This window comes from Peromyscus maniculatus, chromosome 12 (genome assembly GCF_049852395.1).
Source record: "Peromyscus maniculatus bairdii isolate BWxNUB_F1_BW_parent chromosome 12, HU_Pman_BW_mat_3.1, whole genome shotgun sequence".
Taxonomy (NCBI): Eukaryota; Metazoa; Chordata; class Mammalia; order Rodentia; family Cricetidae; genus Peromyscus; species Peromyscus maniculatus.
Window position 1 is genome coordinate 12,794,220 of NC_134863.1, and position 14,945 is coordinate 12,809,164.

Genomic DNA, 14,945 nt, shown 5'->3' on the forward strand with positions numbered 1-14,945 from the left:
GACCAGAATTGGGACATTCCATGGTCATACATTCACTATCACATGATTAACTTGTTATTCTGTAAAAATGCAGGAACTTTGGTCTCACAGAAAAAGCCTTTTTCCCCCCTCTATTACTACTGAGAAGAGGCGTTTTTATTTCCTTTATTTTACTTTTATGGGGCTTTATTGTCAGGGACAAGGATAGAATCTCTAGTTAGTAAAAAAAAAAAAATACAGACCCCCATAAGACAGGGAACTAGATCATCTTACAGTCAGGTTGCCTAGCAACAGGACATTGAGTCAGAGCCCTCGACCCTTTCACCCTGTAAACATACTACACAAACATCCTGTTAGCTTGCCCCACCCTATGCAGATAACAACTTCTTGCTCCCCCCCACCCCACCCTGCAGGAACTATATAAACCCTCCTGGAGAAAAATAAAGTTGCACCTTGATCAGAAGCTTGACTTGGTGTATTTCCTTTGTATCTCCTGTCCCTACATTCCATCCTTAGGGTGGTCAAGTACCCGTTGAAGCCCTGCTGGCCGGGGCAACTGGCACCCAACATGGACGAAACCACCTCTTGAGGATTCGGAACGTCATCTCCTGGAGGAAAGACCAAGGCCTTGGTGAAGTTTTTGGATCCCCCTGAAATCGCCTGGGTCAGGACGCGATCCCGGAGGAGCGTGGAGGTGACGCAGGTAAGAAAGTGATGAGCCATGGGACAGGCAACTTTGTCACAAGATTTATTCATTTCTGACCTAAAAGAGTCCCTCAAGACACAAGGAACTAGGGTAAAGAAAAAAGTTCTTAAAGCCTTTTTTGATTATTAATGACATTCTTAGGGTCTGTAAACATTCCCTCAGATCACCACCTGTGCTCTATGGAAGAGGAGACGCTCACGACTTTTAAACCTAACAATCCCCAGGAGTCCGCTCCTGCCCATCTTTATCCCTCTGCTAATAATTTTACCTCTAACTCCCCTCCAGACCCCACCGAGGAGGCTTTTCTAGAGAAAGGGGCTGCCCGTTACCATAATCCAGACTGGCCCCCCTGCAAAAATCTCCCCTTAAAACAGGAGTCCTTGGACCCTTTTATACCCCCTCAAAAACCTCCGGCGGTTCCCCCTTCTGCAATGCCCCCTCCCTATGTTTCTTCGTTTTCCCACTTTTGCAGGCCCGTTTTTGATGAGTTGGCTCCCCCTGTCCTAGATCTCAGCTCACTGCGACGGGCCCTCCAGGCTCGCAGGGAACTTGTTGAGCTTTTAAGGGAATTGAAAACTCTTGACAAAGAACTTAAAGATCTTGCCCTTGAAGTGGTAGCTCCTGGCCTGCTAAAACCATCTCAAAAATCTAGTAAATCAAAAAGTAAGCCTCAGCCTGTCCTGGCATTTCCCGTTACCCAGAGCCAGACCTCTGGGGACTCATCCGAGGCGGCCACCCAGAGCGGCCCCTCGGGGTTTGGAAGACCAAAATGAGGAGGGGGAGAAGAAGGAGGAGCCGTCATCAGAGGACCCCCGCCAGGACAGACTTATCACAAATTAAATTTCCGCCTTGTTAAAAAGCTGAAATCCGCCTGTGCTCAGTATGGTCCTATAGCTCCTTTTACACTGGCCTTGGTGGAAAACCAGAGTGAACATTGGTTGACCCCTAATGACTGGTATTTCCTTGCCCGTGCGGCTCTTTCTGGGGGTGACTTTGTCCTCTAGAAAACAGAATTTACAGAAAATTGTGGAGAAGTTGCTCAAAAGAATATTGAACAGCCATCCTCAAAAACTTGGACGCTAAAGAAACTTCTCGGCAACTCCCCCTATGATACAAATGCAGCACAGGCAAAATTCCCTACATTAAACACTTGGCCTTTGAAAACGCAAACCCTGCCTGCCAGGAACTAGGGCATGGGGTAGCTACTGGTGCTTTCAGGATTTGCTGAGGCAACCATGAGTCCCCTGGGTGGCTAGAGGGGACAGGAGACATTTTGTCTCTGGATGGGCAGTCGCCTGGTGTGCAGGATGGGGTCGTCTCTGAGATCATGTTTCTGCTCCAACAGAGTAAGGCCGGTCTGGAGGGGGTGGTAGTGGAGGATCTGGAAGTGTAGGAGGTGTTGGTGATGGTTTGTCTTTATGGGGGAGGGGGGCTGGAGCCGGCCTTGGAGGTGGTTCCCGGGACTGGGGTGTTGGTGGGGCCGGATGCTTGCTGTTGTGGAGGGTCAGGTCTTGGTGGCACTGGGGGGAGGGGAGCTTGTGGGGCCGTGGAGGGGGGAGGGGAGGGCCTTTCCACCCTGGCGCCTCCTGGCTCCTTCATTCATGGGGAGAGAGTCACAGGGGCCGGAAGGGGGAGGGGGACTCTGGGGGGGGGGCAGCAGCATTCTGATTCTCATGATGTGACGTAGGAGAACATTCAGCATTAACACCATTGCTGATCATCACAGAAAGGCTAAATCCTGTTAATGGTGCCATAAAAGAGATACACTCTGCTCCCGGATGGTTACCGGAATGCCTGGTTAGAGCTGTAAATATACCTGATCTGCCCAGGAGAGACAGCCCCTCTCCTGAGGAAACTTCTTTTGTTTCAAATGCTGTCCCTCCAGCAAGCCCCCCAGGCTGTTGTCCTCGCCCACAGCAACCCCCACCAGCCCTTTAGCTCTGTTATCACTCTGCTCAGAGTTCCTGTGGGGGGGACAGTGGGAACTTCACAGCAAACTGTGTTTGAGACCTTTCACACAGCACACAAGTCCCATAGTCAATCACGTTCTGGGCTGAGCAGGGACACTGCTTGTCACAAATCCAGTCTGACTGCAGGGGCCATGTTTCCAAGGGCAGTGCTGAATTTTCATCCAAAGTGTCAGAAAGGCTTGTCGGACCTGCTGGCCTTGGTGTCACAGGTGGACATGGCCATGTTGGGCCAACTTGACACAGCCTGTGGCTGGCAGGTAGCACAGCAAACAGGGAAGCACCAGAGAGAGGGCACCCATGAAGGACCGGCGGGTACAGCAGTGGGAGCGGGAGCAGGAGCAGGGAAGGTCAGCGCAGGAGCCCTCATCATCCTCATTGGAGCAATGGTAGAAGATGCCTTGTACTAGGCACATGCGTGTGCCATAGACCCAAATCTTCCTCGCTCAGTTGATTCTAACCTTCTGCTCATAAAGATACTCTTTTAAAAAATCCTGTAACACTGATGGCAGAGGAAGCCCACCGGTCCCATCATATGCAGTGCACCTGCAGATCACTGGGTCGGGTCACTGTGTTGCCACTCAGGGCACTCAGGTTCCTTCCACCTAGACCAACCTATTATTCCCCAGATCAATTCCTAGACCTCTAGGAAGAGAAGCCGTGCTGAGACAAATGCCTTGACGGGAGCCTGTTACTGCCATCACCTTAGCAGTCCTTTTGGGGGTTGGAGCAGCGGGAACAGGCACAGAAATTGCCTCTCTGGTCCTGTTCAACCAACATTACTCTGAGCTTCAACTCTCCATAGATGAGGATATTGCCCAACTTGAACGGGGAATTTCTGCCCTCGAGTCATCCCTTTCCTCCCTAGCTGAGGTAGTTTTACAGAACAGGAGAGGCCTGGATCTCCTCTTTTTACAACAGGGTGGCCTTTGTACTGTGTCCAAAGAGAATGTTGCTTCTTTACAGACCACACTGGGGTAGTCAGGGACAGTATAGTAAAGGTTAAGAAAGGACTAGAAAAAGAGAAAAGAAAAGGAGAACAAGAGCTTGGGTGGTTCTAGATTTGGTTTTCCGCCTCCCCTTGGCTAACGACCCTTCTTCCCTCCCTCCCAGGACCTGTTGTAGGCCTGCTCCTGGTCCTTGCCTTTGGGCCATGGGCACTTTCCCAGCTCACTCCGTTCATCCGAAGCCAAATAACAGACCTGGGGCCAGGCAGATCCAGGTTCATTACCACTGCTTTGATATGCAGGACTCCAGGGTTGAAATTTCCCCTCACTAGAGATGCCCCACACAGACCCCTTCACTCAGGCGAGGCTGCACCTGTGTGTGGGAAAAGGGCTCACTCAAGGCATGATTGGAGTGCAGCTGGGACTGCACAGGCTGGGGACCATGGTACCCCAAAATCCCGAGAGCCTGGATTATATGCCCTGTTGCATAGCGATTGTGCAGTAGCAACCTTGCGCTTACCCATTTCTGCTCCCTCAAAAAACTGCATGGTCCACTGATTCCCGCACTATGGGGATGCCTGTGGTGCTTGAGTCTGGAGAGACATTCCCTCTCGGACCTTTTCACAACCCTTAGAGGGATAGGGCCTCTGTAATCCTCCATGCAAAGCCTCTTTCAGAGTCCTCCTTTTAGACCATTCGAACCTGGTTTATGTTGGCCCTTAGATTTATTACTAAGAAGGGGGAGATGTCAGGGACAAGGACAGAATCTATAGTTAGTGGAAAAATACAGACCCCCGATAAGACAGGGAACTAGATCAGCTTACAGTCAGGTTGTCTAGCAACAGAACATTGAGTCAGAGCCCTTGACCCTTTCACCCTGTAAACATCCTATACAAACATCCCGTTAGCTTGCCCCACCTTATGCAGATAACAGCTTCTTGCTCCCTCCACCCTGCAGGAGCTATATAAACCCCCCTGGAGAAAAATTAAGTTGCACCTTGATCAGAAGCTTGACTTGGTGTATTTCCTTTGTGTCTCCTGTCCCTACATTCCATCCTTAGGGTGGTCGAGTACCCGTTATAGCCCTGCTGGCTGGGTCACTTTATAATCTTTAAACCTAGTTTTAATATTTTTCCCCTTTTTACTGGGAAAATCCTTTTTTCTTGATTAAAAAATTTCCCTTTTCTATTGGGAATTTCCTTTTATTTCCTTCCCTTCCCTCTTCTCTATTGGGAAGACTTCCTTTTTTATTTTCTTTCTTTCCCTTTTTTCTATTGAGAAAGATCTTTTTTCATTATTTTTTTTCCTGTCTCAGGAGCCATTGTATTTCTATCTTTAAAAGTTGTGCAGTTACCACTTTTTATTTTGACAAGCATTTAGCAACTGTACATTTTGTTGTTCCTGAGATGGGGAGTTTAAATTCCCCATGACCCTGCCAATCCTGGAGTCCTCTTACCCTGCGAATGTTCCCTCCACTTCCTAAGATGACCGGTTCCTCTGTCCTTCAGTGGATCCTTTCCCTTCTTCAAGCCCCACGTTGGGCACCAAATGTGTGGTTGCAACCCGGGTGTGTGGCTCCACTCAGATCCATGGAATGAAGACTCAGAGGCATCTTAAGAATGAATCTAGCCTTTCATGGCTGCAGGGGGGTCCAGTCTCGAAGGACTGAAGCACTTTCCCTCTGCCTAGGGTATTTTTATTTACTCTCTATTATAGTTTAGGCAGCTAATTTCCATACCTTCAAAGCACCCTAAAAGGAGCTCCCAGAGACCAAATGCCAAGTGCAAATTACATGATTTATCAGGTGTTGGTTATTTGCAGCGATCTTACCCTGCAAGAAAATGTCATGAAATGTGATAGAATCCACTAACTAGAGTTTTATTAAGATAGGGTAAAGAGACAGAGGTGCACAGGCCTATGGAGAGGACACATGTGTAAAGATGGAGCCGGGAATCATGGCGCCAGATTATAAAGGCTGGGCCGCACCTGCACACACAGGCTCATGTGGCTATTCCACACATGCGCATAGATTACATGGTTGCGCTGCATGCTTTACGGGTCCTGGTCATGCTAGACATTTCGACCCAGAAATGACTAGGCGGAAATGACTAGGTCCCGCGGGGCATGCACAACCATGCCCAACCTTGGGGGTGTGTTGTGAATCCATATCATCGGGTACCTCGGTTTTCCTGAACACACATAACTTCAGCCATTTAATATTTGATGAAGACTCAAAAACAAAAACCAAACAACCTTGGAAACAAGGAAGCATCTTCAACAAATGGTACTGGGAAAACTGGATGTCCACATGCAGTACACAGTATCTATCACCTTGCACAAAAACAAACTCCAAATGGATCAAAGACCTTAACCTGAAACCTGAAACCGCTGGAAGAAAACAGTAATACCCTAGTGATACAGGTGTAGGAAAGGACTTTCTGAACAGGACTCCATTTCCACAAGGTTGAAGGCCAGCAATTGACAAGTGGGACTCCGTGAAACTACAAAAGCTTCTGGTTTTTATTGTTTGGAAACAAGTCCTACAATAGATGAATGGATAATGAAAATGTGGCACATACACCCTGGCAATACTAATCAGCTGTAAAGAAAAATGAAATAATTTTGCGGGTAAACAGATGGAAGTAGAAAAGGTCAAGTTGAGAGAGGTAACCTAGACCCAGAACGACATGCACTGTACGGTCTCTTATTGGAGGCTCCTAGCACCAATCTTCAGATGTGAATACGTAGCCTATAGGGACTACGGAAACAAGGAAAGTAAAACAGAACCATTGTCAAGGTAGGGAGGTAGGGGAACAATAGAGAGGGGACTAGCAAGGTGCCAGGGAAATGGGAGCGGGGAGTCCCTAGGGTGGGGGAGGGGAGTAAATACAGAAGAGGGTGAAAGGGGGGTAAAGGGGAATAGCAGGACGCAAGCGATTTGATGGGGAAATGGGAAAGGCAGGCTCTTTAGGGACTGAAGAGGGAAGTATATACAGAAGGAGGAGAGGTGGGTCAAATAACAATAAGGATATCTAGCCACATGGTGGTGGCACACGCCTTTAATCTCAGTATTCAGGAGGCAGAGGCAGGAGGATCTCTATGAGTTCAAAGCCAGTTTGGTCTACAGAGCGAGTTCCAGGACAGCCAAAGCTACACGAAGAAACCCTGTCTTCAAAAACCAGAACCAAAACAAAAAACAAACAAGGACATATGAAAAAGCTACAAGGAATCATACTATTATTTACCAAAAAAAACATAATATAAGAAATTGTGTGTATAAATATACATATATATATTTTAATGAACCTTTCTCATCTGGACTTTTTGTGCTCCCTCCAAGAGCCAAAGATCACCTAACAAAAACCCCAATAGCATACAGGAAAAGTACTCTTATGAGTTGTTGTCTAGGGCTGTCTAAGAGACTCCCAAAACATACAGTCAATTGCAATTTCCCTTGGCTACTCCTCAGGTGTGAAGTTAAGTCCCTATTGCTGAAGACACAGGTACTGCAGAAACAGAGCCTGGAGGCCCACAAGCTGGGACAGACTTGAAAAGTCCCCTCCCTGATGACCAGCTTTCATGGTATCTGAAGGCACTATGCAAGCTTCCAAGGGAGGGAGACAACCAACAGTCCTACCCAGCTATGACACCTGTGAGCCACATCAAAGACCAGCATGGCAGGATAACCCTAAAGAGACGGTAGTGGTACACATACCTTGGTGGTACCAGTAGCTCTCTGATTGGACTTGACAAGTTCAACAAGAGGTAAACCATGCCTGGCACTGGTAACTTTGTTAGCTAATCAGGGCTAGTGAAGTCATGGTTATTGGAAGAGAATCTATAAACACTAATTTACTAAACTAGCATGACCTCTATCAAAAGCCTATAATCATTTGTCCTTATACCCACAGATAAGTGTATTTTTCATCTTCGTCAAGAAAACTTCTCTTCACAACACAAAGAGATTATTAGAGAAATCCACAAGCAATAAAAATGCAGAATTATAGAGCCCAGTCCCAATGGATGCATCTCCAAAATATTCCTGTGCCTAAGCCTCCGTGAACATTGTGGAAGAGGAAATGGAAAGTTTGTAAGAGCCAGAGGATCAGGGAGTTTGCTGTGGGACTATGTCTCCTAGTCATGTCTGGCCAGCATGACTGTCCAAACATGAGCTGAACAAGGATAACACCAATGGACATGACAATCTACATAGAGAACCCACGAGGCCTCAACCCTACAGAGAACTATACAGATAACTGAGGATGGCTATAAATGGGAGGCGGGAGGCGGCCTTCCCAGAGAAGTGCATACCAACTGATTCAGCGCCCAATGGTCAGCCCTGAAACTATACACACAGGTAGCATTATATGGACTGAACAGACTCTACTTAGTAATGCATATGTATATCCATATCCATATATGCATACAAATAACAATTGGTTAAAAAAAAACAGGACATGAGTTTGAAGGAGAGCAGGGAAGGGTATATGGGAGGATTTGGAGGGAGGAAATAAAAGGGAGAAATACTGTAATTAGATTATAATCTCAAAAAACTTTTAAAGGAAAAAAGAAAAGAATAAAAATTCTGCAACTTAACCATGCAGAGTTAGCTTGTGACGTTGTTTGGCATATATCCTGGCTGCCTTCCACCATATTCATGCTTATGTGTGAGTATTTTTAATTCAACAAATATACCATGTTGTGCTTATATGATACCTTTTTATCATTTTTATTTTTACACATCATCTCGAACATTGATCCTGACCATATCTTCATGTCAGTGTCACAATTGCTTCATAATCTAAGGTATGGCCATAACTGTAAGATCATTACATATAACATTTTATACAATATTTGGCTTTTCCTCTTAGAACAAAATGGAATCATTAAGATCTAGGTTGCTGGTCATAGGCTGGGTGTCTAGGCTAACACTTAGGTGTGTGTTAACTGCATGGTAGCATACGCCTGTAGCCAGACACTCTCCAGAGCTATAATGATTGTCCTTTCCAGCATGGGATAAGGGTCTTGAAAGACCTCCACCAAAGGCCCAGACACAGTTCCAAAGGCCCAGACACAGTTCCCCCAGAAACCCAAAAGACCTGAGGAAAGAGATATCTTAAAAATTAACAGAACTGAGTCAGTTCCCCCCTCCTGGAGAGGGTGAAGTCAGGTGTTTTTAAAAGAACAAAGTCAAGATGTCTGGTGGTGACCAATCAACTGCAAGATGCCCCTCTCCAGAGATAACATGACCAGACCCCAGAGATGGGTTGTAAAACTCCTGACTGGGCAAACAGTTAAGCTAGAATAAGACAAAGTCCAGGCCCGGGAAAAACTGGACCAATCAAGGATGGACCTGTACTAACCCCCTCCCCTCTAAGAAATTTTGTGGGTTTTGCCTATAAAAACTAACTTCTCCAAGAAAGAGGAACTCTCTTCTCTGCCTCACTGCATCGGGTGTGGTGGACGAGGGTTCCCTGCTAGTTTGAACTATGCACTTGCACTGAATTAAACCTTGCTGTTGCATTCTGGACATCTTTGGTCTCCAGTGGTCTCTTTGGGGATCCTAATCTGGGCAGAACAGGTCTGTGTCTCCAGGGATTTAATGCCTACATTTTTCACAGGTGGGCCTTTATTCAGTGCACACTGAAGGATAGAAGGAATCATCTCAGGGGATGACTTGAACTTCACAGAAGTTTTACAAGAATTTTTTTTTATAAAATTTTGAAGAGACAAAAAGAGAATATAGGGTAATGAGCCTTTATGCAAATATGTTCTGCAGTTATTAAAGTACAAATAATTCTACTAGGTATGGCAGTATACACTTTAATCCCAGCACTTGGGAAACAGAGTTCTGTGTGGTGAGCCGTAGCAATATAAAATAAAAGTCCAGCTGTATATTATAAGCCATACTTTGATAAAGCCAGGGGTCAGTCGAGTGGGAAGCCAATCAGCAATGTCTATTGGTGTTATGCGGCTTACTATTCAGTTGTGCCTTGCTGTGAATTCCTTGTGCTCATAATTCTCCTAAAATGTGTATGTGTGTGAATCTCTATTTCAAAGCACCTGGATAGTCAGGTAGACAGAACCTTCTGCTCTGAGCTCCAGGCCCCCTCTTTAGCACTTGTTTTGGGTTTCTGCCTTTTGCAAACACCCTTCTTGAGCTACTTCCTAAGATAGAGCCAACCCCAAACAAAGTCTCAAAAGACAAGCAAGGAACAGATAGCTACCAGGCTGTCTGTTAGATGCCTGAAAACTTCCCAAACTAAGATAAAATGTCCTTTCTGAGACTACATGTCTCACAGGTCAAATGCCTACCAACTAGACAAACAAGCTTTGTTTCTTGTGCAAATCAAGGCCTCTCTCTCTCTCTCTCTCTCTCTCTCTCTCTCTCTCTCTCTCTCTCTCTCTCTCTCTCCTAGAGAACCTCTTAGATCAAAGAGAGTTCCCCCTCAGCAGGTGTTTCAAGTTGTGATGCACATTGACCAGCTATCAGTACTCTTTCCCAGCCCTGTCAGGAAACTGGTGGCAGAGGAAAAAAGTGAGTTTTAACTTTTAGTGACCTACAGACTTTCCCTACCCTATCACCTGTAAGTTTATAGTTGAACACATTTATGATAGACTCATAATGCTTTCTCCTAACCACAGTAAGGATATATTTCTAGCATACAAATTCCTTTTCTGACTTATCCTAACTACTAACTGACTCCACTCTTACCTCTCCCCTTGTGGGTTGCAAATAAATTGCCAGGAAGCCTCTAGCTGGGACCCCTACAATCTTGTGCTGTATATAAAACATAAGGTGTTGCTGTTTGGGATAGGATATAGACCAGTCCTGGGGGAGGAGGGAGGAGGATTGAGGGATTGAAGATTTGAGGGAACTGAGGATGGAGGGAACTAAGGAAATGAAGAGATCTGACAGAGTTGAACTAGTGATTGAATGATGGTGAATCCAAGCAACTGGATTCATGCCCGCCAATGGTAGTGTCTCTCCTGGGCCCCTGGATTTGTATAAATTTAAGGCTGGACCCTTAAATATTATACAAAAGTCCTGGGCCAGCCTGGTCTGCACAATGGGTTCCAGGCCAGCCTGGGCTACATATTGAACTCCTATCTAAAAAACAAAAGCAACAATGCTGATTTAGTTCACCTATTTCTTCTAATGGGGGATGGTCAAACCTGGCAAGCAAAACCCCGATGAGCCGTCATGTTCTTCATAAATGCATCAGGATGTCTCCCTCACAACAAAGAGAGTCATTTCACATTTAACAAAATAATTGATTAAAAAAAATCCCCATATCCAGTTCCATAGCTCCCCGATTATTTTAAGAATATGTTAGAATCTAAACTATTTTGGGGTTTGCTCCATTTATCATGTACCACACTGTGTGCCTTGCTACCCAACCAGGAGCTAAGGTTTTGAAGTTGATTTTCTCAGGTAGTTGGTTTGGTTTATTAGGCGAGGACCCCCTTTAGCTGACTTTACTGCAACAAGAACCCGGAATGTCAAGTTGTGCCAGTTAGTGGCGCTGGTTGTGGTCAGCGGTGCAGGCTATGTTGGTCTGAACTCCGTTGTGGGTTTTGATAAATCCTTCTTAAAGTGTGCGTGTGCACGTGTGTGCACGTGTGTGCACGTGTGCTGTTTCATTCATAATTACAAAATGCTGACTTTATATTTCTGTCACTACTCCTGTGCTCATGAGTTTGAATTGTTCTAGGAAGAAAAAGCTCCCAACCATTTGGCTGCGCATGTATTTTACACAGTGGGGGACGGCATGGCGCTTAAGTTCATTGTTATTGTTTTGTTACCACACAGTCCCTGCCTTAAACTGGGAATTTCCTATTGCTGTCCCGATTTTCTTTCATAGGTCATTTAGAAAGCCATATTTGGGCACAGTTGCTCTCATCCCTGGGTTATTGGTACTTCCAGACCTTTGCAATAGAAGAGGAAATGCCTTTCTTTGAAGAGAAGAATTTTCACTGCTTTCACTTTCAAATTTGAGACTCTGAGGTTTCTCTTCTTATACCATAATTCTGCACATCAGGGTGGCCTTCTGCATCAACAATCATTTGCTTGGTCCTAACATATACCATAGTGGTGCCACAGTCTCAATGCCAGTGTTCTACTCACAGGACCACTAAGCCCAGTATGAGATGTGTTCTAGAGTCATGATGAGAGCACTCATCTGAAAACCAAAGAACTGGTGGTGCGGCCCTGAGGCCCTAAGTTTGATCCCCAATGCCACCAAAACCCCCTCTGTTCACACTATGAGTGGTTGTGCTATCAATTCAGTATAAAGTTGTATTTGTGACTGGGGACTTTTGTCTCTGTTTTTGCTTACACAGAGCAAACGATGGGGGCGAAGTTCCATGGCAAGGTGTGTTCATAGTAGGTCTGCCACTTCCACCCTGTTCTCCCTGCAGCACTCACGTGTTTACCTCCAGACTTCTGGATATAGCCAAGACTTACATGTTTTTCTATTGCTTCCCTAAAGAAGGTATAATAAACCATGCACAGCCCTTGATTTAACCTCAGCTGTTCTAGACCCAATTCCTCATGTTCCTTCGCATTGCTGAGTAATTTAAGGCACTGTGGCTTATTGCTGTACCTTCCTAAACAGATGTTGAGGGTACCAGTCTTTCTTATCATGAACAGTACAGTGAGACAGGTACCTGTCTTGGGGGTAGGTTACTTGAAATGGGGTTGCTGGGTCAAATACCCAGGAGCATTTGTCATTTTGCTAGGTACTGCCAAATTTCCTTGCACAGAGGTAGCTGCTTCTCCCCTCATCCCCAGACATGGCTTCACTGTGTAGCCCTAGTTGTCCTGAAACTCAATCTGTAGACCAGGCTGGCCTTGAACTCACAGAAATCCACCTGCCTTTGCCTCATGAGTGCTGGGATTAAAGGTGTGCACTGCCACCTCTCAACTAGCTTCATTTTTAAATTTGTGTGTGTGTGTGTGTGTGTGTGTGTGTGTGTGTGTGTTTGTTTGGCCTGTGTTGGAGCCCATCTAGGTTTCCTGGTGGCTTTATCCAGCAGTCTGCATAAAGAGGATGATTGGACTACGGGCCTGAGTATCAGGTGTTTGGAAGGGTCTGCACTTGGCTGTACCTAGCAAGGGGGAGGTCCTCTGCTCCTCCCCTTGCATTGTCATAAAAAGTCCTTTGGAATAAAGTTCTGGCCTGACGGATTAGGATGCAGGCCCTCCCGAGGCTATCCTGTATTTTCTATCTATTTCTCTCCCTTTCTATACTTCTAACTAATATTTCCTGCTGCTCCTATTCAAGAGTACTCTGGGGAAAAGTGGGGGTGGGATGGCCCCCCACAGATGGTGCCAGTGAACAAGGACAAAGACAAAAAGAAAATCCAGAGTACTTGGCAAAAGTGAGAGTAAGGACCTACCTGCCAGTAAGCAGTTGAATCAGTCCAATTTTGTAGTGAAAAATGTTAAATGAGGCAGGGGGGTTTATCCTCAGGAGAAAAAGAAAAAAAGGGGCCTAAAGGATGCCCAAGTGCTACAGTAAATGTTTGTCTTTGTCTATGTTTCTCTATGTTTTTCTCTCTTTTTAGTAAAATAAGCCACAAACTTACTTTGAGATATTAGGGGAGAATAAGCTTTAGGTATATACCTTGTGAAGGCTTAGGTGAATTTAGAGTGGAGTACTGGAGTAGGTTTTCCCAGCCTAGCACACAGAGAGTAGTGTGTCTGGCAGTCTGCGAGTTTGGCAGTCTGAGCGGCTTCAGAAACTCCAGATGCCGCTAAGAATGATGGACACTAGGGGCAGCAAAACAGCCACAGCCAGGCATCTGCAGCTGAGGCCCGAGGGACATTAGCGCAGTGCAGGTGGCAGATGCCCGAGGGCCTGCAAGCTTTCTGCAGAGAGAAAGCAGCAGTGCGGAGAGGAGTGAAGACCACAGCAGGTAGTGGATGGAAGCGCAGCCAAGGCTTCATTAGACCCTAGTGGCTGGTACAGTCTTGCCTCTTGGAACCGTAGTCCCTGGCAGTCAGAGCCCCGAGATGCCATGGGAAAGGCAGAGAGCTGAGCAGGTGACACAGCAGAGGTGACAGGGAAGAGGCCAAGAGCCAAGCGAGCAGCTGGAGTGCTGGAGCCCAGGGAGCTAGAGGCATGCTTCAGGCGGGGGCTCTGCAGGAACTGCTGGGACACAGCCCAACCTCCCAGCAGCAGGGTGTGGCTGGAGCCATGGTATCGCCCTGGGGTTATATTCAGCATGCAACAAGAAAGCATCCAGAAGTTTCTGGGACCCAGAGTGCTGGAAGCAGGTAATGGGACCCAAGGAAGCCACAGTAGCAGCTGGATTTCCTCCCAGAGCCAGGGTTGCTGTAGGAAAGCAACAGCTCATGGCAGCTGAAGGAGCCTTGAGCCTGTGTGGCTGTAAGGTGATTGAAAGCTTTCTATTCTCAGGACTCGGAGGTCCCAGAAATGACCGGTTATGAAAGGCACAGACAGACTGGGACTGTAAAAGCTGTAAAACTGAGCTAGCAGCAAAGGCTTTGCAGTTTCTGTTTGCTGGCTAAAAGAAAGTCTCTTTTGAGAGGGCTTTTCACCAATCAGCTCTTGTGGAGCTAATAGCTTTCATCCCGAGGGAAAGACTAGTATAAAATGCTGTTGTAATTGAAAGTACTTCTGTCCATGAGAACAAAAGTTGCAGAGATGCTTGTTTGAACTAAAATTGTTAACTGCAAAAAGGTTTTGGTTGTGAGAAACATTTCTTCATATTTGGAAGTAGAAGTCTAATACCAGAATTTTTTTTTAACTTTTTGCACTTGAAAAACTGAGATAAAACTACAAAAAGGTTTTGGTTATAGGTTTCTCCATATTTGGAAAGCTGGTACCAGAATTTATTATTTGAATCTTTGGACTTAAGAAATGAATTGCATAGGGTTGATTTCATTGCAATGGGACAATTTTGAATTTACTTATGTATATAGACCCTATCAATGGTGATGACTTAGGAACTGTTTTATGGAACTATTTTTGTTAAAAAATGGAACTGGTTAAATGGAGAAATTTATTTTTTGTGCTTAAGCTCAAGATGAAGTGTATGCATATGTGCTTTATTAGCTGTGGTGATTCATGAATTGTTTTGTGTTTAAAATGGAACTATTTATATAAAAAAGAAACTGCTTATGGAACTGGTTTTGTGTTACAAATGGAACTGTTTAAATAGAGAAGTTGGAGTTTTTTTTCTAACTAGGCTTGATATTTAGTTTAAAAATTATAAAGAAACAGGGGAATTAATATTCCTTAGTCTATTTAATTTAAAAAAAGTATTTTCTTATTGAGTGGATTAATGTTATGTTTTGTTAGTAAGAAATGCAAATAG